The following is a 24,236-nucleotide window of genomic DNA, read 5'->3' as shown; positions in this document are numbered from 1 at the left end:
TGACCCAGGTCGGATGACGTGGACAGTGCCTGAGCTGGTACAACTCTATCCTAATTCCCACATCACAACCAATAAGAGGACTTTTAGCCACGGAGAATCATGTGCACTTTGATGCATATATATGCCAGTTCTCACATCGGCTGCCAGGATAGAGCCCACTATCCCAGCTCCTACCAGCGGTGTGATCGATGTCTAAACCGACCTCACAACCAGAGCTGTTGATGAACAATTCATGAACTCAACAAAAACTAATACAAAAGGTTCACTTATTCAAGAACAGATGTTCTCATCTATTAATAATCAGGTACACCAGTTAGTTCAAAATCCCATCTGTTCTATCTGATCTTGGTTCAGAAAGACAAATCAGTCTCTGAACCACGACTTCTTCTAGTTTCCAGATGCTTCTGGAAAGGCTGAACTAGATCAGTAGCTTAATTGTTACGTAACATAGTGTATCATCACATTTAAATGGGCTTTCACAAGAGCAATTTCGCATCTGGTACGTGGACTTCCATGTAAACAATGGTTAAAGCTATCTGCGTACTCTTAGTTACTACTTCTGGTTATATCTGGACAAAGCCACTTAATGAAATGAGATATTTCTATTAAAATATGATTTATCACGTTTAAAAAATTATTAATGTCTTTCCATTTAGTCTTAAAAAGTCCAAGTAAACAAGAATTACGTCATTTAGAGGTGCTCTTTTCAATCACTAATGCATTTTTACTTCCCTATTATAATAAAACATCTTTGAAGTAATTAAAATAGTTTAGAGAGATACAGGTTTAATTGAAACAGAGGGATGAAACGTAGCAAACTCATATGACGACATTGATACATTAATACCAAGTATGCAACTGTCTATTCACATGGTATCGTAGCAAAACCAAGTGAATAATCCATACATATTCTTTTGAAAATGTCTCTTAGATCATATCTGCCTAGGAGTGAATAAGTTTTTTCAACTTATTGTTTGGCATTTAAAATGATTTCGAACTTAAGTTTTCATAAGTGTTGTAATATGAATTATTTAGAGAATTTTATATACATTTTAATGGCACTGAGAAAAAAACTAGATGTTAATGACGTTTCTGGCAAAAAATACATAATCCTTGCAAATAAAACCAAAATATATCGTATATAAACCATTCATTTGATAATTTTTCCTTTCTTATCGTGACATTTTACCCGAAATTCTGGTTTTCAAATTCTTGTTCTTATTTCCACACATTTAGTAAAAAATACAAAACTGAAAAATAAACTTTATCAAATATGTAGCTTTTATGCCGTGTTCTAACATATCAGGATAAAATTACCACAATTACTAAATTTTATCATACATTATAAAACCATATTTTATTGTTAATTTTACCAAAATAATTACCAAAGCGCTTCTGTAAAAACTAATGATATTTTTATTATTTCCTTTGAGACAGAAACATGATACAACCTCACGATACAAAATTCTTGTAGTATTGATCATAAATTTTTCTCGGTGATGAAATAGAAAGTGATTTCCTTATCATTATTATTGTTCGTGTTACAACAGGGAAAATTCTGGTACAACCGAAAGTTTGTTTTAAAAACTATGGTAACAAAAATACATTTAATTTAAATTCGAATACCCAACGACCAAAATTTCTTCAAATTATAGAAATGAAATTGACGTATTAATTTTCGAGTGATAGAAAGATAATCGACGTATGCTGAGAAGTTCTCACCTCTCTCTCTCTGCCCATATCAAACCCTTCTTTTACTAAATCTATTTTCATTCCTTAACTGATTTGTAAGCCTCAGCAATTGCTGACGCTGAATTATTTTTTGCAAAAGGTCTTGTAACATACATATCGTCTTCATAATATAAAAGTTTACTAATCCATTTTGCTTCAAAAATTTCTTCCTAAAAATGCTCTAACTATGTGAAGTAATCTCGAGTAAAATGAGGCTGAGTTTATATGCTTCTCGATTATTTCTAAGAGAGTGCGTCATTAGATTAACCTGTTGTGGTCTCGTAAACATCAAAAGCAAATTTTAAATAATGAATATCATTTAGGGTTTAAACAAACCTCTTTTAAGCAAGCATTTAAATTTCTTAAAAAAATCTATTTTACTGCTTAACAAGACATTCACATCTAATCTAAAATATACTTAAGTTTTTATACTTTAAAAGCACATAATATCCCTTTAATTTACCCATAGAGACAAGATAAAGCAATTGCAATTAAATTAATTTAGTTTGAATCAGTTTAAGTACATTTTACTCTACATAACATAGTTTAAATAACACACTGTTTCACTTTAAACGTTAAGAGTTTATAGTTCGTAAATTTCATTGCTGCACTTCGAATGGAATTAAAGCACATGTTTAATTTATTTAGTTAACGTAGGAGATTTGATAATTATAAAGTAATATAATCTTAAATTCGTTATTATTGTTCTTTTTACTCATAGAATTTAAAGTACCTTATTGCTAAAGAATTATTATTAAGAAATACCTTATTACTAAATAAAAAACTTTTTACAGGGTGTAAATAACGATCAAATAGATCGAGAAAGTGCAAATCAAAAAAGTGCAAATTGAAGCATTTTTTAAAATCTATTCAATGAACTTGATCTTGCACGCCTTGAGGGTTTTGGTGAGGATAACTTTGAAACCTTAAATATAAGACCCTATTTTTACTACAGATTCGGATTCTCAATAAAGAAGTGAAAACCGCGAATATTTGAATTTTTTTGTTGTTGCAAATTTCTAATTTATGGGAAGTAACAATTTTCACAACCTCAAACTTTTAATGCACTGTTAAATATTATATATTTAAACATAGACAAAATCAAGAGTTTTTTTTTGTTTTTGTTTTCTTAAAAAAGTAAAAAGTGAATTTTAGTCAAAATAATTCAGGATTTTTTTATTGCACAAAACATAGCTTTCTGTCTTTGATTTTTCTTCGGAATGTTAGATGTCACATTTTTTAATTTAAAAACTATCAAGATGTGCTTTTAGGTTTTGGATAGTAAAAAAAAGAAGTAGTTTTTACAGAACAAAACAAAATTTTCTGATCTCAATTTCTTTTCCGCATAATCATAAGTCTTATAGTTTTCAATGTAAAATCAAAGAAATGCTTAAAATTTTGTTGTAAAAGATAAAAAGTGATGTTTAGCTAAAATATTTCAAAATTGCTTATAGCACAAAAACAAATTTTCTTGAGCTCGATTTTTTTCTCTTGTAATTTTGAAAACCATATTTTTTATTATAAAAAATCAAATGTGTGTTTCCCGTTTTTGATTATATTGAAAAAAATATAAAATTGTTCTCTGTCAACATACATCAAGGTTTACTTATGGCCCAAGAACAAAGTTCCTTGACATCAATTCTTTTTTTATAAAATGCTAACTATAATGCGGGTTAGCTCCATCAAAAAGTCCTCAACTAAGGCAAATTTCTCCAAAAACTCGATCCAGGAGTCTTCTGGATTGGGTTCAAGAGTACAAGGCTTTGGAGTTGAACAACATTAGTAGTAAAATATGTGTCGGCTGTTCAACGACGGTTATAAAATAAAATAAACTTTAAAAAGATTATATATATATATATATATATATATATATATATATATATATATATATATATATATATATATATATATATATATATATATATATATATATATATATATATATATATATATATATATATATATATATATATATATATATATATATATATATATATATATATATATGATTTTAAGGATTGCACACATGTGAGATAGCGGTTTTTGTCAAATATTTGAAAGGTCGTATTTCGTCAAGGATCGCGTGATTTAGTTAGGAAGCTACAGTTAAAGGATACAAAATACAGTTAAAGGATTACTAAAATCGTCAAAAATTAGAGTAAATTTCAAAGTGTACATAGATATTAGAAACCTACCTGATTTTCAATACTCACTGCTAGGTTTTATCCTAGAAGAAATAAAAGATCATCCTTAAAAAAAAAAGATTTTTTTAACGTCACAGGAATTCCATTTATTTATTTATTCCAGCCATAAAGTTGTTTCAGTGCCAGAAAAGCTGAATAGATTTGAATATCCGGGAAAGTAATCTTTTTATTTACTTGATACCTGTTCTAACTAATGTATGGAGACCAAGCAACTACACAATAGCTCTAAATCCCTTTCTTTCTTAAAGAAGGCCAATTATAATGAGCTTATTTAAATAAAGAAGAAGTTAAATAAGCAAAATATTCTTTAAAGTAAGCAAATATAAGCAGAACTTTGAATATAAAAGCCTCTGATTTATTTTGTTTCTTGAAGACTGCCAGCATTGTTTTTTTTAATTTTTTTTATCCTGTATGCAATTATTATTTCCTTATATCAAAATTTATTCTAGGTTGTTATAGTAATGAGCTGTAGACTCAACTTGTCCCAGTAGGCTATTCAGAGGTATTATATCAAATTAGAAATTCTTAAAGGAGCAACAATTTAAAATATACAAGAAATAATAGATCAGTACAAAAGCTTGTATAAACAAACGGAATAATTTACAAGCGCAATATGTATATTTTTGACAAAGAAATTATGGTATATTATTTTACGCAATATTTTTAATGCTACTTTTCTAAATATTTTGAGAGTTCAGTCTATTATATCTAAAAAAAGAAAAAATTAGAAGTTGTAACGTATTAAAGAGTTACAGCTGAGCATTGAAAGATATTTTGTTTTAACTTTGCACAAAACTGACAGTTATGATACAATGTGCTCTGTAATCAACGTCCTTAATATAAATTTCTTAAGCTCCCTCAAAAAGGGAGAAAATTAAATAGACGCTTTAGAGTTCACAAATTAATAATTAAAGGAAAAAAAACGACAAAAAAAGTTATCAAAATCATACGGATAACAAATTTATAAGCTGAATTAAATACATAAAAGTAAGTTCGATTGTTTGATGAATCTTGAAGATATTTCTTATATTCGCTTTTCTCTTCTCCCAAGATTTCTCCGGCAAGAAAACTTGTTTTGGCGTTTTATACTGCCTTTTCTCCTTCACAAGGTTGACTTATCTTTGCAAAGCATTAAATTTTGAACTCTAATGTGCATGTTTTGACACAGATTATAATATTAAATATTAAGAGAAACTGCGTCTGATAAATTTCTTAATATCAATATATCAATTTTTTCTTTCTGTTGGAGTGTGTGGTGATCAAAAATATTGCAGAGTAATCAAATAGTTAAATTTTCTTATGAGCAAAATTTAAAATAGAATAGTTTCATATTTGAAATTCTGCAATTTTCATAATAAAGCTCGTGGATGTATTCAAAAAAGAGATAAAAAGATTTTCTAAAGTTAATTTTTGAGCCGCTTTTAGAGTACAAGTACATGCAAAACCTGTAATTATGCTAATTTTCGATGAAAAATAGCTTATTGTATCAAATGAAATTATTTGTACTTAAATTTAATGAAATTATTTGTACTTAAATTTAATGAAATTATTTGCACTTAAATTTAATGAAATTATTTGTACTTAAATTTAATCACACTGTGAGCATTATCGCAGTATGGTAAAATGACTCTATGGGAACACCAAGAAGTACAGTAGTTTTTACCGAAGAACTTTGATTATTATTACAACGACATATTTTTAACAACGACGTATTTTTTTGAAACATGTTTTAAAGTTTGGCAATTTATAATGATAACTTAGAGCCTGTCATAAAAACCAAGTGTTCGGTTAAATTTACTTTTCAGTTATGTATTTTTTACTAAAAGCGTGGGAATAGAAAGTATAATTTTGAAAACCAAAATTTTCAATAAACCATTATGAATGGTTAACTATAGCATAAACTATATAAATATTTGAAATATCGTATATTTTGATTTTATTGCCATTATCATAGTTTTCTTACCAGAAATGTAGTACTGTAAACTATACAGCACTGTAATTTTACCTGAATTTTTTTAGTCATGAATAATGTTATCAACTGAGTATCCTTGTTATCTCAAAATAACAAGGATACGGAATTGATAATATTAGTAGTCATAAATTCAAAATTGGCTGAACTTAGCTGTTCAACAACGGTTATATACATAGAAAAACTCAATCTAATTTATATAATGCAACATTTGTAAATCTTTTATGTAAATGAAACAGAGACCAAGCAACTAAAATAAGTATAAACGCGTCTCATTTCAGCTAGCTTAAACTTACAAAAATAGTCAAAACTAGTGAATAGCCACAGTTCAGTTGTTACTTATTTTAATTAGCAAATTAAAATTAATATTAACATTCATTAACAAATTTACGACAACTTAGAATATAAGGCATTGAAATTCTAAGAAAAGGATGTATTGCTAAAGAATATAACGCAATTGTATCGTTTGAGATTTTTCTTATAGGACAACGTTTTTTTACACGAATTTTTGTAATGTTACTTACTTTATTTCAACAAAATAAAATTCTAATCTAGTTTATGTAGCGCAACATATTTAAATCTTTTATGCAAAAGAATCAGAAATACAGCAAATGAAAGAACCATGAAACGTGGTTCGTTTTAGACATCGAAGCTAATGAATTAACATAGGTCGCTCTGTTGCGTAATTACTTAATTGTATTCCTGCAAACTTTTCCGCTTTCCAATTAACATGTCAATGAGCTGGAAAATAGGGTCAATTTCACTTACAAGTACCGTAAGACACTCCCTTTACACCTCCCCCCGATTGAAGCTTGAAATTAATTTGTGCTTCTCTTCATTCGTTCTTTTAAAATTGTCTCCAATAAAGGAAGCAATAAAAATTGTTGAAACTGAGTTATCGATACTTTTGTGTTTAATTAGATTCATCTTCCTATTACTTTTTTTTTATATTCCATTTTCTGAAATGGAACGTATAATTTCTGTTATGATACATATAAGACATATTATTCTTGTCTTGTTTCTCTAGAAGTTTTCTTAAAGAACAATTTTTAAAGTATTGATTTAATTTTTTTTCTGAGAAGCGAGGATTATTTTTAATCAACTAGATTCATTCGAAATTTAATATTATTATTCATCTCCTTCATGTTTTCTTTAAATTTTTACCAGCCCTTCGAAAAATTTTGATCAGAAGAATTTAAAAAACATGTTCGAAGAAATATTGATTCTACTCTGAATATCAATAATTTAACAATAATATAATTCGAATTTCCTGTAACATTAATAGAGTGTTAAATTGAATTGTATTTATGTTATGGATGAACCAAGTTATCCTGCATTCAAGTTGAACCAATTTATCAAAAAAGTGGTTCAAATTGAAACAGTGCATCAGATATTAACATTTAAGACAGATCAATGATAATTTAGTTGAACCTGACACCGTATTAAGTTTGCGACAAATTTAATGATTTATGGATCAACAATTTCCAAAGTAATCTTTTCGCGCCTTTAGTCTCTTTCGAGCTCTTATTCTTTTCTATAAACTCATAGTTTTGATGCCGTTTAAGAAAAATATATTTTTAGGAAAATTGGTTTAACTTTGAAACCTAATATCGGCAGGTACCTTTTGCAAATCTGCTGAATCCCTCAGGGAGTACTAAAGGAATCGTGTCTTTGTTCAAATCCAACCACTGTATCGTGTTTGCATGCATAAAATTGCATCTAAGCGTGGAGTTTAGGGGGGGGGGAAACTTTACTTCCACCCATTAGTTTGTTGAAAAGTCAAATAGTTTTTATTACATCTCTATATATGTTTCAAGTTTATTCTTAAGTTTGAAATTTGTTTTCATTTGCATTTAAATTAATTCAATATATGCAGTATATGTTTTTTTTAACTTTTCACTCATGGTAAGGATTAAAAACAAGTAGAAGAGATGCGTTAAGACGAAAACCAAATGGTGTAATTTTAGTCAAGAGTTATTTTTAAAATAATTTTTCCTGTTTATAATAAATTATTGTTTTCAATGTTTCATTCAGCTTGAATAAGAAAGCTTGAATAAGCTTAAAAAGAAGCTTGAATAAGCTGAATTAATTAAATTAGGAATAATGAGACAAAGAATCATCTATGTTAGGAGAATATTATTCCTCGTTGAATTAATTTAATGAATAAATATTTTAAAGGAAATAATCATGTGCATGACGCATATTTTTTTTTCTTAGGTTGATTTTTATATTATACAAATGAGACTGAAAAAATGTTTTTAAAGTGAACGCGTAATTATGCATGAATTCATTTTTGTAGAATTATATTACGCAACGCGTGAAGCTGTAAAATCTAGTTATGATGTATTTAGAAAATTCATTAAGAAAGCTGAAATAAGTAAACAATTATATATCATTTTATATCCAAAAAAAGGAAAAACAATTTGAGATTAAATAGACATGTATTTTATAAACTAAAATTGTCTTTTTAAGAAACAATACTAGGAAACAATAATGTAGATAATCAAATTAAATTAGTTTTTCTTCGAAATATAAAGATAAAAATATCTTTTTTTCAAGAAGGGTGCAGCTATAAAATTTCCTAATGTATAATAAAAAAAAAAATCTTAATTGTTACTGTATATTAAGTAATCATGCAATGTAACTTCACTGAGATGTATGAGATATAAAAACAAGTTCTAAGATGTACAATGTATTTTTACTGACAGTCTCTTAAAACAGCAAATTGTTACAGTATGGCTGGATAGTTTTTATGACTGGATAGTTTAAACTTTGATCTATTTTAAGGTCGAAGTGGAAAATTTATTTATGAAGGATTTAAATAGAGTTAAAATTTTCTGATAAGTATTGTAAATTCTGTACAAGGTTTGACGCATGTATGTTTACATCAGAGAATAACATCTTTTGTGACGTAGTTAATTATGTGACAATTTGCTTCCATAATTGTAATGCTAAGTGAAAAAAAGTGACAATTGAAAAAGAGTGAGATTTCTTGAGGAAAGAATATGTAAATCGGCAGCATTAATTTGTTTTGCCAAGTCATTAAATTTTTAGAAATAACAGAGAATTTAGGACATCAATTATCATTTATCAATTATTTAGGACGTCATTTAGCAAGAACCAAATGCTTGCCTTTTGTAACCACAAATTTAAGCAGCAAAAGCCCCTTGAATGGTATGACGCGAATAAATGCAATAAATATAAGATATTTATGAATTTTCCCAATTAGACACTAGCAATTGAATGAAACCATGACAAAATTTTCTATTGTTTATACATAAGTTTTAAGGAAACAAAACTCAAATTCACAAAAATGTTTACTAAAATATTTATTCATTCAGATTTTTAAATCTTATTTAAAGTTTATTAGTTAAAGGATTGCGTGAAAACAAACTGTTTATTTCATTCAGATAGAAACATTTCATCTAATAATAGAAAATTGTTATCTAATGCAAACAAACATTATTGTATTGTATTGTATTGTATTGTATTGTATTGTATTGTATTGTATTGTATTGTATTGTATTGTATTGTATTGTATTGTATTGTATTGTATTGTATTGTATTGTACTGTACTGTATTGTGCTGTACTGTACTGCATTGTATTGTATTATATTGCATTGTTTTGTTTTGCACTATATTGGTTTGTACTGTATTGTTTTCTATTGTATTGTATTGAAATGTTTTGTAGTGTATTGTATTGTTTTGTATTTCATTGCATTGTATCGCATTGTATTGCATTGCATTGCATTTCATTGTATTGCATTCATTTTGAACTAATTCATTTGCAAAATCAAGCGCAAATACTCATACTTAATACTGACGTCATAAATATTAATTGTTTAATACTGTAAAAAAAGAACACTCAAAATTTACGAACTTTTCTTGAAAAAAATTATTGTTGAGGACATAGTTTTTTTGGGAAATTTTCAAGCGATAATTTTGTTAAATTGAAGATATTACTAATTTTCCTTGTTTAAGACTGCATATTTCGTCAAAAACAACATTTTAATTAGCAGAATTGATTAGGTTTTGCAATATATATTAAAATGAGTTTTAGTTATTGAGCCGAGAAACAAATCTGAGAAGCAAATCTGAGACTTGAGAAGAAAACTAACTCTTGTACCATTCCGTAACAAAAACAAAAGAGTTTTTAAATTTGACACAAATTTTTTGGGAAGCTCCCAGAATACATTCAGATAATACACAATCATCCACTTTTTGAAACTTTACATTTCGTCAAAAATTGACTGATTCGTGATGAAATGACTTGCCAAGTTAAAAAAAAAAATTCCGCACAAGTTTTGCTGACTTGTCAAAAAGGAGACTATAATATTGTATAAAAAAGAGTTTTAAAATTCGACACAGATTTTTTGGGAAACTCCTAGATAATACAGAAATCAATTTAGATCATACACACTCATAAATTTCTTGAAAGTTCTCGTTCCATCAAAAATTGAGTGATTCGTGATAAAATATTAAAGAAATACAGCAGTCCTGACAAAAAGGAGACTTTAATATTGTATTAAAATTTTTTGTATAGGTGAAATACCAATATCTAATTCCAGTCAGAAAAGTTATGATTAGGGACGTGGTGATCCAATTGTGCGACTAAAAAGTATAAAGTTGCAACTTTCATTTATATTTAAATACGTCAGTAGTTATTGGAAAACTTTTATTCTGTATTATTTATTTATTATTTTTTATGAAGGCAAAATGCCAAGTAATCAGAAATACGATGCCGTACCAGAAGTTAAACGAGCAGTTCGATCTGAAAAAAATAAATAAATAAAATCGATTGAAAACGGAAAATTGGACCAATGCAATACTAAGAAAACTCTTTCCCCTTTTTCTTTCTATTTTATTCGAAGACTTACAGAAATGTGTTTAAAAAAGGATGGCTAAATTTTTTTGGTGCCCCCCTCTAGTCTTCTTTTGAACTTTTCAATGATCTTTTCTGTTCCAGCCTTTTCGATTTTCTGACCTCGAATATCGTGAAATCGTTTAATCAATACTTAAGGACTGAAAGGTTACGCTTCATCTTACTTTCCTGAAAGGAATGCGTCGCGTGAGACTTTCGGCACAGTTTCTGTTCAAACTGCAGTTTGGTGAAATAGTTTAGATTTAAAAATTCAAATGATTTTTATCCTAATCTTTGTGTCCTCTTAATGAGGCTTTGTAAAATCTTTCTTTAAGAAAAGCATTGTTTGAATTTGCCATAAAATCCTTGCAGTCAATGAAATTTAGATATCGATTTTTAAAGAATTCTTAGATGCCTTTTCATGCATTAAGGTTTACAATAGGAAAATCACTTTCAGTTTCTGAATAAATTGCATAGTTTAATGAGTTTTTAAACACATTCTATTTTTTCTAAAGAGTTTAAAAGGACTTAAAATAATTTATTGTGAAATGATCAAGATATTCCATACCTTCAAAAAATGTTTAAAATTAACACTTCTTTATGAAATGGTGAAAAAAAAAGCTTTTCAAAACTCGAATTCAATTTATTTTCTAATTTATATACTCTCCCTCCAATCTTTTTCTTTTTTTAAAACTTTTTGTATGATAGCATCGTAATTAGTGCAATAAATATTCTTCTTTCAGTTCCTCCAGGTTCTTAAAATGCTCTTATGGTGTACCTTTTTTTACCACAGGTCTTCTTTTATTAACCTTAAGAGATTTTAAAACAGTGTATAGTTCTATATGATTTTACTTATAAATATCCACATCATTTTGAGGCATTACATTGATTACATCTAAGTAGAAAATTCCAATTTAAGTTGTAATGAAGAGTCATAATTTAACACGGCTGTCCCGGGATAGGCTCCGACCTTCTCTAGAACATTTCTCTATTTTCACTTTCTTTGTTGTTCAGGTCTTGTCAGTTTATTACTTTGATTGTTTTAAAGTCGACGCTAATGGAGTTCAGCTATCAAAATTTTGGACTTTCTCGACTTTTTCACCCATTATTTTATGTTAGAAAATCTAGTATGTTAAAGCAATTTAAGTAGCAAACCTGCTCAACAAAACACGCTCTGCTTAATTTTATGAATTTTATAATAACAATGTCCTTAAAATTTCATGAATTTCTGTGATTGTTTTTTCTGCAGAAATAACCTCCTTCAACTCTTCAAAAAGAAGTTCTCAAGATCGATTCACCGGCAGAAATGTTAGCCTCTTTTTCTTTCTTTGGCAAAGTCCAAGTTTCGGAAGAATAGGCCAGGACTGAACGTATAATAGTTTTTCTAATATCTCTTTTTTTGCATGTTTATCTAAGAAAGAAAGGACCTAACTCCATTTAAATACTTGTTTGAAGATAATATTCATTTTTAACTTCAACTTTTACGTTGTTAAAGCTAATTATGGAACGTAGGTAACTGAAATTTTGTACTGTTTCAAATGTATAGGTATTAACTTCAAAGTTTGGTTGCATTGCCTTATCTTCAGCGGTCACCATATATTATCTCTTCTGAAATTATCTTTAGGTTAGTCATGAAAAATTATACATTATTACATAACTTTGACATCCGTATATTGCACTTAAGGGCAAATCATTGCAGCAATTTTTTCTGCAGCTGCACAGAAAACTCTATTGTACCAATAAATATATCACTCAAATTATGTATAATTATTTGACAATTTGTAATCCTAACAACTTTGGAAGTTATTTGAATTTAAACAAAAGTTGTGAAGTTGCTATAGTCGAGATATGTAATCATAAAATTGCAGTAGATTTGATGTGAAAAAGCTCTTTTAATTTCTTGAAAGAAAGTTTTTAACTTAATGTTCAATTCTTTCGGTTTTTTATTCGTGTAAAATCAAAAGGTACGTTATAATAGAAAAAGTATGAAAAGATAAAAGACTTCACAAAAAAGACTTCACAGAAATATCCTCAGAGCCAGACCGATCATGGGTTAGAGTCCCATTGCCGTCAGGCTGACCGTGGGAGGTTCTTGTGGTCTTCCTCTCCATGCATCGCAAATGCGTGTTAGTTCCATCAAAAAGTCCTCTGCGAAGGTAAATTTCTCCCAATGCTCGATCCAGAAGTTCCCTTTCTTCTGGATTGGATTCAAAATTACAAGGCTACGGAGTTGAACATTAGTAGTCGTAAACCCATAAAATTGGGTCGACTGTTCAACGACGGTTTTAAAAAAAAATACGATGTTCAAAAACTCCACTGGCTTATTCAGAGCCCCGATCGAAATTCTATAGAACACTTTTGAGATGAATTAAACTCAGATTAAGTAGCCAGCAGATTATGTAGCCAGACAAATCGACTATCCTTGCTGCAAGCACACACTTCAGCTGTGATGGAAGTCAGGAAGTCAATTCCTGTGGCCACCTGTCAAAAACTGGTGGAAAGTTTTCCAAGACTTGTGCAGGCTGTCATCAATGTAAAAGGGGGACCAACATCATATTATTATGTGCCTCAGGACGCTCTTAAGTCCGTACCACTGGCTGTCCGGACACTTCTGGGCAGATAGTGTATTATATATTCTTCACAAAGATTTCAAGTGTTTTAAAATATATTTCTTACAGGCAGTTAGCCATGTAGAACATAAGCAAACTAATTATGCATCGATGTTGCCAGGTACGCAAAACAAAAATATATCATGGTTTCAATAAAATGCATAAGCAAATAATAAATCTCAGTTAAATGAAAGACGTAGACGAGAAAGAATTATACTTCAACGAATTCGATGTCTGATACGGTGAACCATTTAATTAACTTCACTTTAATTAACATTCTAACTTATGTGGTGTAACTTAGCTCAACTTTAACACGCCATTTTGCTCATAAGCGATCAGCTGGTGCCGACGTCATAGGTCACATGCGCGGGTATCCATAATCTTTTTGAAGTGCAAGTACCCAATTAATAATGAAAGTTGATGTTGGAATTTACGTCCTTTTTTTCTAGGTTCGCATAAGCAATATTTACTTTTCACGTAAGCTGAAATGACTCTCTTTAGTTCATTTTTTTTTGTTCCTATACCAAGAATTGCTTTTGGTGTTCTAAAAGACTCTTAACTAATTTACTATTATAATTTATTTGAGAAGCATCATTTGAGCTAATATACCATTTCATTGAATTATTTTCCCGATAATTATACAGTCAAACCCCGCTATAGTGAACCTTCAAGGGACCGAAATTTCGGTTCACTATAACCGGGAGTTCACTATGTCCGTTACGCAGGCAATTTCACTAATGGTTCCCAAACCCCTCCCTTTTATTACATTATATTCATATAAATGACTGAAAAATATCATATAGTAGCAAAAAATGTGTTATTTTTCATCACTCTTCGTCTTACGTACAAATAAAAATTAGTAATCTTTAGCTGATGAGAAATCCTCAGCATTAGATATGGAAACACTTCCCGACTCTCAGATAATTTTTCCTGAATTTCTGTTATTCCGCTTTTTAAACCTGTCTAACCTGCCATTCGAGCACATAAAAGTATTTTCTATAGATGGTTTTAACAAAATCGGTATATGTATTTATTTTGAAGTACAAATTTCAAAATTATTACAAAGAAAATGGGGGGGGGGATCAGTCGAAGACAGAAAAAAGTTCATTATATGCAACTTCCTCACTTTTTTGGTTCACTATATCCACTAAAAATAACATTATACGTGTATAGCAAGGCACGGGACAGAGCATTTCGTTCACTATATCCGGGAGTTCACTATAAGCCGTGTTCACTAATTCGAGGTTTGACTGTATTTGTTAAACGTCTCTTCATCATTGTTCGTCTATATTATGCATTTGTCATCAAGTTTTGAGATTTCCTTTCGATGCCCTGATTCGATGTCTACCTAATGTAGGGGCATCTGACTGGACAGTTAAATCTGCGATCGAACAAGTCTACACTTTTTTAAATAATTCGTTCTTTATTCAGAATATGGCTTCTTAAAGTGTTGACGAATGAAAGAAATTCGGTAAAAATATATTTGAGGGTGCCCCTTAGGCGAAATTGGCGACTTATGTTTGGCGCCATACCTGTTTGCGCGGAACACCTTAGTAACAGGAATGTTGGCCAAAACATAATGATATTTCAATAAAACGTTGGAAAATTTCAACAAAACATTCGCCAAAGCATTATAAAATTGCAATGAACCCAATATAAGCAAAATTAATAATCCCAATAAAATGCATTTTGAATTGAAACAAAAATTAATGGAGTAAGCACAGAAAGAAAAGGAAAAAAAACAACTTACTTCTTCATTAAGCTTGAGTATCCTCAGATTTAGGTGCACAGAATTCTCTAATAGCAGTTTGTCTAAATTTATCATAAATGGAATCTGTGTACCTCCATCGCCACATAAATTTGGCGAAATACGAATCGAAAATAGCGTCTGTGGTACCGGACTGGCGGTGACATTTTTTTCCAAAGTCCTCTTTTATAACTGCCCACATACCTTTTATCTTATTGACCAGAAGCAAAAGTAACCTTAAACTGGTCAGGTTTTTAGGGACAATTTAAAAAAAAATGGATAAAGATCACAATTTGGAAAAGAATGATATATTTTCGTACCTATCACAAGCCAAGGTGAAAGGAAGCATTGCCGAGGAGTTGATTAAAAGTTTTCCACCAGGTGGAGATAGCTATGAAAAAGTCAAACTTAAAAGTAGATTTGGAAGAGAGGAGCTATTAATTCAAATTTAAGTGAGAGATCTACTTTGCTGAGAGGTCTCTATGATTTGTTAGAGACTAAATTACGTGCCTTGTAGACCTTAGGAGTAACCAGAGATAAATATGCATGCATGTTGTTCCCCATGATAATGATAAATAGAGAATCTGTGAAAGTTCAAGTTAATAATGTGTATTATTTACAATAAAATATTCTATATTGTATCCAGTTTTATTGTGAATAATATTAAGAGATGGAATCGGTTTTTTGACTTTGTAATTTGATTTAAAGTAGATTACTTCTAAGATTATGATCTCGATTATTATATTCGCTAATTTGATTAAATTTAGTCTTGATAATTGGCCAAATGTTAAAATGTTTTTATCCGCTTATATTTTTATTCATAAAATCAAATACTCAATTAATAAATATCATGAGATAAGCGTTTTTTTTATAGATTTAACTTACACTGAAAATAATTCTTTTTGTGTTATTATTATTAACAAAACAGAATTCCCAATTTAAAAATTTTTTTATATGCTAATTGCATCACATTTATGCTTCAAAAGCGCATTTTGATTTCAAAAGTCTAGTAATTAGGATGATTTTCTTTTATTGTCTAAGTTAGGAGTCTGAAACATTTTATAAATTATCATAATTTTATAAATCACATTCGATTTCCTTAAAGTTTTTCTTAAAGAAAAGCACATTTGCTCAAATATTATAACTGAAAAGTTTAAACCAAACTAAAAGATTTTAATTCGGTTTTCACACTCTTCCATCAATTTATTGCTTAAAAATACCAAACTGCTGAACTATAGAGTTCATATATAAACAAAGATCATTTTACTTACATGTCTTCCGGCAGATCAGTGATAATTCCAGTTGCTGTCTATAAAACATCCATGCATGGCGTAATCTTTGGATCAAATTATCCATATCTCATCCCCGTGAAAGCTATTACGTATGTCTGATGGACGGCTGTTAGATTTCTATTGAATCTTCCCTGGATTAAACATGGATGTCTTGGGGATGTCCATCGGGTGACCACATGGACCTTTGTGAATATTAGTTTAACGTCTACCGAACATCCACTGGATGATTTTGAGTTAGAAAGGAACAATATTTATTATTCCAAATAAGTAGTATGACTGCTTTTGACTATTTCGACAAGTGTAAATTTACCTATATATTAAACCATTTTTACTTTAAAATATACAGTGGGGGAAAGTAATTTAGCTAGAAGAAATAAAAATAAAACATTCAAATCTCACCAAGTTTTAAATTCTTTAAAAAATTTGAAAAATAGCTTCTGATATTTGGACTTTGAAAACACAGGTGAACATCAAAATTCTGCAAAACTCTCTCAAGCATTAAGACCTACGTCTCCTAGACCTATGGAAATCTCCTCAAAAATAAAACACTAAAACAAGACCACTTGGAATGTCCCCCCAAAGCACCCATGGTATCAGTGTTCTCGACTTGGAGGCTTCCTGGCCTAAGGATTTAATAGACAGGAACAAACTATTCTCACCTGCTTTCGAAGTGGTCACCTTAAATCAATGAAATTTTCGGAAGGATCCAAGAACTTTGAAATTTGTAACAACTGTTCTTCAGAGCAGGCTTCGCCTCACCACATCCTCGCGTGCCTGGGGCTCACCAAGCTGGATTTAGCAGATGATCCATGAACGGTGTTGGATTTTTTGAGGGTGTAGAACGTTATGGACCTGGTCTAGCACTGCTGGCCAATGAGGGCGTGCAACAACAACAACAACAATGACCTTCTAAATGACTATTTTAAAACCAACAGGAGTTTGACGATTAATTGCACAAAATTTGTCTTTAATATTGCCCCATGAAGACAAGTCATAGGAAGAACAGGAGATTAGAGTGGCCATGGCGATCGGTATACACTCAGAAATGTTCGACATTTATCCCGAAAAATAAACACCGACAAGAATATGAATACTCATGTTTTAAAATTTTTTAACATGCCTTGCATTTAACTGCCAAATATTAGATGCCAATGATAAGTTATCAATATTTTTTTACTTCTTTTTCATGTATGGAAAAAATTACCTGAGGTAGATAAACAGTTCATCCGTTTACTCGCTGTACTACGAGTCACATAACGAGACAAAACTAATTCGATGATGAAATCTTGTAAGCTAATTTATGAATCTCTAAAATTGGCTCGATTTGGTTGAGGATTGCATATGTTTTATTCATTCCCAATGTTAAACATTTTTTATATTTTTAAATCAAACCTAAATCAATTATTATACCATTAGGGTAATTTACAACTATAAGATATAGCATAGTTTAGCATTTTTCTGAATCATATAGAATTTAGAACGGCTATAGTAAAGTTTCGTATGATAAAATTTTTTTTAAATGTAATTTTATTGTGGTATTTCCAACAAACAGAAATATGATTCGTTGAAAATATTTATCATTCCTTCTTTGTGTTTACAGTTTGAAGCAAATATTTAACCAAAGTAGCATAGCATGAGCATATAATTAACATTCATCGAGTGTTACGTACTAATCATCCGTAATGCATATATTTTTAGAACCCGAGGAATCGAACCCCGGCTCAAGACGAGTTAGGCGAAAACTTCACTAACCACAAGAACTGGATGTTCTTGTGATGCCAGGCATTACATATTTTATAGCTTTTAAAATTTCTTAAACTAATTTCTTTTTAATCCTTCCTAATCGACTTTTAATTAAATTAAACCAATTATTTAATTTTTATTACATTTTATAAAAAGCTAATATAAATATTTTATTCTTTTCTTACCAATCAATGTAACGGCTAACTTTTTATTTCAATGCAAATGTAAAACCATTAATTTACTGTCGCGACTAAATCGAAAGCAAAATCTATTTATAACTCTTTAATTCTAACCACAAAAATGTTTCAGTTACATGGTTATAGTAATTCTCACTTTCCTTTTGGCGATTAGATTTCGCCAGATTACTTTCAAATTTAATATTGATTATGGTGGTTGGCTTTGTTTTTGGCTTTGTTATTTTTCGATAATTCGCCAATCATGGATCTCACCCACATGCTCCTAACTGTCTGTTGGGAGCAATTCACTTTACTTTTAATTTCAAATTCTTGTCTAACGGACTGAGGGGCTTTGGCCTTTCAGTCCTAACCGTTTAATTTATTTCTTTACAAAAATTTTTAATGAGAGGAGAATGATTCCTTTAAGGGACTTTATTTCGCTATTTTATTATTTTCAGATATTGCCAGGTTCATCATAATAAGATGTACAGAGTAAATGCATTTTTCCTAAAGGATTTTATTTATTTTTCTGGGAAAAATATTTCTCCTTCATATCAAAATTAGAGTGTATCTCACACGGCCAAAAATTATACTTAAATTCTACAAAGAAGCTACATCTACTATTGAAAACATTTTGACTAAACTGCTCTGAAAGTCCTTTACAAGGATAATAAAGATACGAAAGAACCATCTTTAGTAAATAAGAGGTAAAGAAATATGGTGCTATCAATAGTAATAAGAAAAAAAAGTTGAAATTTTGAAACATTGACCCATTAAACTTTTTGATAGCTAAACAAAAACAAGAAAACGCATTTTTATATTTGTTCCAAAATTATTACATTTTCCAGAGTTAATTTAGTTCACATTAAAAGAATTCAATATATAAATACTTTCTGCAATATCAACGAGCTTCTATTTATCGACAAATATCATTCCCTCTCTAAATAAAATTATCGGGGCTGTCTATTGCTCAATTATTTCTCTTTAAGTTTCTGCGAAATAAGTTTCCCAATGGAACTGATTAGCAATATTCCAAGCGTTGCGGAACGGTTCGAACTGTTTCATTGTCGCCAGTAATGATAATGAAATAAAGAGCCGCTTAAGAGTTAATAGTGAAGTTATTCAAAGTGATTGGCACTCATTGAAATGAATAGTAAAGTAGACGATTAAATACCTCAAAACTACGCTTTGGCGACCTACAACACAGCCAAATGGCTGGTTATTTGTCTTAATTAGGTGAATTACTCCAATTTGGGACGTTTAATGAAGCTTTAACGGGGTTCGTAAATGTAAGGAAAGGAATTCTATCTAATATCATTTATACGTGATAAGCATATAATAAAAGAAGGAATAATTTCAAAGGAATTTACTTTGTTTGTGGTTTAATAACACTTTAAAATAAGTGTATTTAATGATAGCTCTTTTTAACTTGCACAAATATATAAAATATTCAAAATATATATGTTCTAGATCAGGGGTTCTCAACTTACATGTGGCGAGGGGCCGCAATTAAAAACACCTATTAAACAGCGGGCCGCAACTTTATCAAAATTTTATACATTACTCTTTTATGTTTGTAGAAACATTAAGTATTACTGTCAGAAGTTTTTTTAATATAAAAAGCAAAATAATTAGCATTACAAATAATGCTTGTTATTTTGATTTTTTTTATTTTGAATTTAATTCTGTTATAAAAAAGTTTCTTTTCGACTTTTCAGGAATTATAGCAACAACAAAAAAACTCTCGAGCATCTGAAATAATTTTTTTCTCTTTTCCGCTCATGCGATATTTAATTCAAGGAATTTAAATAAAGGATGATATTCATTCCCTCTTTTATGCGTTTTAAAATTTACAAACGTAAATAATTTCGACCAAAATTAGTGGTTTCAAATTGTTAAATGGGAGAATTTCTTCGAGAAAATTTCTGATACGCACATGCTAAATTTTATTCACAAAGTACAAAAAAAAAAAAAAAAAAAAAAAAAAAAATGAAATAAAAGAGAGCAACATACACGATTATTTTTGTATTTGAATAAATATTTTCTTGGATGCAAAACTTGAGAAATAAATTTTTTTGCACCGTTGGCATGTTAAATTACACCGAAACGAAGAAATCAGGTTTTCTTAAACGAAAGAAAAGTATTTTAAACCCATATAAATTTTCTACGAAAATTGTCGTCAAGAAAACGACATCTAATACATTTTAGTTCTCGGGCCACAAAAAAGGCTTCGCGGGCTGGATGCTGTGCGCGGACCGGCAGTTGGTAACCACTGTTCTAGATAATATACTACAAAATAAACTAAGTAATATGTAACGTTTCCACGGGTCTTACAAACGATAAGTTTGTATTAAATCAAGTACAAATTCAATTGTTACATATAACTTTAACATTCAGGGATCTGAATGCATAGAAATCTTTCACTGCAATATTCCTTCGTAAACATGATATGTTGTGGTAGTCAGAAAGGATTCGAAATAGTGTTGTTCGCTTCATTTTTGTAATAATTATTTAAAATTTGAAAGAGTCTCGAAAACCCTGGATACAGTATTTAATCATTCTAATACAGCTGATAATCTTTTTTATTAAAACTCAATTTTAGATTTGGTGTTGATGACTCAGAGCAAATTAATTTGAATATAAAGATATACCTTTTTGAAAAGCCAATTGTTTTTAACTTGAGATAATTTTTTTCTTTATTTTAAGTGAAATATACGAAATTTGTAGATAAAAATATTTTGAAACATTTATTGCTTTAGTAATCTCCAATTTGTAATTGTGTAATTCACGAGAAAAAATGCGAAATTTCATTTTTCAAGAGTAAAGATTGTTTGATCATTAAATACTTTAAACATTGAATAATAAACTGAATAATGTTGTGATAGTCGGATAACTCAGATGCGTAAACGTGCCATTGTCTTAAATAAAGTTGTTTCAGATTCAGAAATACTAAGTCAAATGAAATCTGTGCAAGATTATGAATGGCAAGATCTAAAAAGTAAAATGAAAGCATTTCTGGTAGAAGAATTCCTAATTCTGGATAATAAAATCAAACAATACGTATTTAAACAATTCATATGGTAACCATTTACCTGAAATTCTGGTTTTCAATATTATAGCTCTTTTTAATGTATATTTTGTAAGAATACAAAACTGGAAAGTAAATTTTATTGAATAAAAAGTTTTCAAGCCATGCTCACACTTCAAAATATAATCTGTTAAAATTATTAAGACAATTTGTTCTTTTGTTGTTACAACAAAACGAGAAAAATTATTAATCAACTATTATATTTCGCAACATTCTAATAAATCAGAGCTTACTTTTTGAAGCTTAAGAATAATGCCAAAAAGATGTCTTTTGTTCGCACAAGAATGAAAATAGCTTTTTTCTTTGCAATTTTCTGGATTGTTTATCTAATAGGAAAATATTAATTGCTTACCAAACTTCTTTTTCGTTTCTCTGAATAGTTTTGGTGGATGAACGAAAAGTTAACAGCACTTTGATCATCTATTCAGGTTTTAGGAGAGATTCCATAAAAATTCCATAATAAACGTACGCGTACAATTAATTGAAAGATAAATGAAGAGAATGTAATAAACTGAGCAATAATGATGATTTGTTCTGAGCAATAATGATGATTTGTTCTGAGCACATAAACTTTTGAAAATAATATTCAGATATTAAAAAAAAATGTCTTATGTTTTCGTTTGGTTTAAAAAATGATGGATGTTTGTTTTTATCGAAGCAAATTTTATCAGTAGTCCCAAAAATACCCCCGAAGATTTAAAAATAAATTAACAAAACCGAAAAGAAATAAGAGTTAAAGGTTTCCTGCGTTCTACATAGAAAAAAAAAAACTAGTTGTGTTTTCACAAAGTTTAAAAATTAATTACGAAGTTCATCAGCAGATGTAACTACTAAATAAATAAAACAGCAAAATGATTTTTTCTTAAATAATGACCATTAGTAGTAATAACATGGTTACAGGACAAAATTAACAGAACCCCGTATATATATTTCACTTAAAATGGTCTGACTCTTTGTATTATTTCCATTTTTAGTCAATAGTGCCATCTGTTGATGAATATTGAAATTAGTTTTTAAACATGGTTAAAATAAATTGACTGATTTTCTAAACAGTACGCAGTAAACCGTTCATTTATGATCTCTTTTTGTTTTTCAAATTCTTCCTAATTTTTGAGACACTTTACAGTAGTAAATATAGTTTAATCTGTTTATTGATTACAATGTTCATCAGTTTTAGAGATATGCATATAAAATCTATCAAATTCAACGGTTTGTTAAAGAATTCTGTTTGTTATTAAGTATCAGAATTAGTGTCTATTTTATTTAGTTCATAACGGAGTTTGAAGATAATAGCGGAAGAAAATTTTACGGGAAATTTCAAAAGAACTTATTATCCTTGTTTAAAAATATGTCTAAAAATTAGCGTAGAATTACAAATAAAAATTATCTTCAGATTTTCTTCACATTTCCTGACGAAATTTTTAGTTGTTTTGAAAATTTCATTTTTCTTTAAAATATTTGCTGATATTTTATACAAATTTCTTCCTCATTTTCAAGTTATAACTGTTTTGCAATCCTCATTGTCGCCATCATACATAGGTCCCGACTTCCGTGGTTGGTCTTTTGTTACTGTGGTGTATTTGCTTTTATACGTAATGTGAACCAAGTTCTAAAGATTATCAAAGAAAATAAATTCTGTAGAAGATAACTAACTACTTACAATTTAATTACGTACATATGTTGTAAGAAAAGTTTCAGAATATTGAAGGTTTTCTACAAATTTTATGACAAAATAAAATTTGTATATAACTAAATATGTGTAGATTATAAAACGATTTTAAAAATTCAGTTCAAGCATCTTCTGAGAATATTTAGCTTATTTTTATCCGCGCTATCCTTTCTCGTTATATAATATATATATATATATATATATATATATATATATATATATATATATATATATATATATATATATATATATATATATATATATATATATATATATATATATATATATATATATATATATATATATATATATATATATATATATATATATATATATATATATATATATATATATATATATATATATATATATATATATATATATATATAGTCGCAATAAAATTAATTATTACATTGAGTCTTTTGATTTTCAAGATCTTTTCCATAGCAACCCCCTTTCTAAACTAAAAGATGTCCTTTTGAATTATTACTTTGATTTAAAAAATATCCCTAATTGCGATTATGATTATTACGAAATTCTAATTAATTTTTGTTTTTCTTAATAATTACCTTAACAATGTGAAAGATATTTTTCTTCAAATTGATGGTATCCCACAAGGATCTAAATTTTCATCTCTTTAAGCTAACTTATTTTTGCACTCTCATGAAAAAAATTATACTCTTAATATTAAATTTGTTTTTAGATTTATTGATGATATAAATGTCTTCAATTTTCAAGGTTATACAATTTTATTAAATAATATTTAATAAAATTGTATCCCCAAGGAATTAATCTTCGTAATCATGATGATAATATTCATTTTACTTTTTTGGGTTCGGGTATTATAGAAGAAGAAAATATCTGCTTTGTTGATGCATACGATAAAAGAAATGATTACAATTTTAATATAAATAAACTAATTACTTGGAATTCTAATGTTTCTTAGACATCTATTTAAATACCATTTCTAATCAAACGAATTAAATTAAAAGAATAAGTAGTAATGTTTATTTATCCAAAAAGCAAATAGACAAACTCTTTTCAAAATTTGATAAAAAAAAACAATGGAAACCCAACTAAAGTAATTAAATTCCAAATAAAATCATTGAGTAAATTGTATGTTATTGTAAATAAATTTTCTTAAAAA

Source organism: Parasteatoda tepidariorum, chromosome 2 (assembly GCF_982258835.1).
Source record: "Parasteatoda tepidariorum strain Cologne lab strain chromosome 2, Ptep-v5.0, whole genome shotgun sequence".
Classification (NCBI taxonomy): domain Eukaryota; kingdom Metazoa; phylum Arthropoda; class Arachnida; order Araneae; family Theridiidae; genus Parasteatoda; species Parasteatoda tepidariorum.
This window is presented reverse-complemented; position numbering follows the sequence as displayed.